The sequence below is a fragment of the Solanum pennellii genome, chromosome 5 (genome assembly GCF_001406875.1).
Source record: "Solanum pennellii chromosome 5, SPENNV200".
In the NCBI taxonomy this organism is placed as follows: Eukaryota; Viridiplantae; Streptophyta; class Magnoliopsida; order Solanales; family Solanaceae; genus Solanum; species Solanum pennellii.
The window spans coordinates 64,162,003-64,164,086 of record NC_028641.1 but is presented as its reverse complement, the minus strand read 5'-3'; positions in this window follow the sequence as shown (position 1 = coordinate 64,164,086).

The window sequence follows — 2,084 nt, the reverse complement described above, 5'->3', positions numbered from 1 at the left end:
CCCCCCCCCCCCCCTCTTGAATATCAATCCATACTATAACTTACTGAGTGCATGACTGCAACAATATAATTTAGCTCATCGCTAACTCCCTTCTTAGAGTACTATACCCATGCATGCATTTTTCTCACTATGGTATCTTCTACTACTACTAGCTTATAACATTACAACTCATACTCTCTTTTGGTTGAATAATACTACCCAAAATATACTCTAATCTTAAAAGTCTCACCTGAAACAAGGTTTTAGAGAACAAAGTCAGGGAGTACATCTCGCTTTTAGCTCGAACGGATGATTCATAAAAATAAGAGTGCATTCTTTCGAATCTGAACATTTAAGCTCACTCACGGGCTTCTCTGAATCCCTTTTACAATCTCATGACTTTTTAAAAACTTTTTCTGAGAGTGACTCATCAACAAGGGCAAGAATCCACGCTTTACTTTTAGACTGCCTTGAGTATGAAGAGTACTCAAATGGAGTTGAGAAACACACACGTTTGAATAATTTCCTCTTGACATAATTCTATTGCACGATTTAGAGTATCAAAAACGAAAATCCTTTCTTAAATGTCTGTAGCTCTCAATTATAGAAGTAAGAACCTCGAAACCAAATAAGATGCTACTTGCACAATCTCATAGACACCCTAAGCCATTTAAATTTTATGCTCTAATACCAATGTTGTCACGCTAGAGCCTACACCCTGGACGTGACCGGCACTCGAGAACTATGGTTGATCTCCACGTGAACCCTTGACCTGGCTGAATACTTAGCAGAAGACTTACTGAAGAAATGATAGCCTCAAAACAAAAATAAATCAACTAAACACAAATATTCATCTCATAAATTTTGATAGAAAAGCTCAATAACATTACTATATTTGGTAAAACAACTCAAAGAGAGTAAATATTAAGAGACACCTCGATAATTTCTATCTATGAAGCTTTTACTATTAAAGAAAGATGTTGGGACAAGACTCACGACATCTCCAAACTACTAACTAGAAAGTATATGTGAAGTCCTCTGGAATGCACGAAAGCTCACTAAAACCTAGATAAAGTGTAGGGTGATCTCAATAAAGTACATGTTGATGATCATGAACACATATATTTCCATTATAAAAAGATGTAGGTCAAATGATGTCAGTACATTGAATGTATGAGTATATATAAAAAGAGTTGGAAAACAAATAAAAAATATAGTCAAGCTGAATCTAAAGAAATAAAGGAGTTAAATAATTTAAATCTTTGCAAATTACTTACTCATCATCTCTAAAGTCAATATAATAAGTAATATATTGAAATACTCCCTACAAATAAAAAAAATGATCTACTTTTCTTTTTAGTTTGTTTCAAAAAGAATGACCTCTTTCCGCTTTTGGTAACATTTAAATTTCAGCTTTACCACGTGGCACATTTAAGGCCACAAGATTAAAGGTTAATTTTGTAAATTTTATATAACCTTAATTTCAAACCACAGATCAAAAGTCTTATTTACTTTATAAAACTCCATGTCATCTCAATATAAGTCAATCTTTTTGAAATGGAGAGTAAACTTTAACTTTATCGGGAGATTCTCTAACCAACAAGCATCGCTATAATTTATGTGATGATATACTGTTTTATCCACGTTGGAAAACTGTCCTATATTGTGCTGGGGTATGGGAACTCTCAACTAAGAAGACCCGCTAAGCTATAATGATATATATTCAAAAAGTATGATCTTGTACCCATGTTGGCAAGATATGACTTATGAGAATTTTGAGTTGTCTGAACTCAATCCCATATCGGTGCTCATTATTACACCCAATAATATAAATATAATCATACTCAAATGTATCTCTTCTTTGGTTTAAAATAATTGCTCAAACTATTTTCTTAAGACAAGTAACTACTCTGAAATATCTCTAAACTCATACACTCACAAACCTATTTTTGAAATCAAAGTTTCTTTTTTTATCAATTTAAAAATGATAGTTTGGGAAATACTTAGTTACCTTAACTTTCTCTGAGAACGACTCTTCGGATTCTACTTAAACTTCTTTACTTTTCTTAGAAATCAATCAAAGACAATGATTAGTTAAAATGATT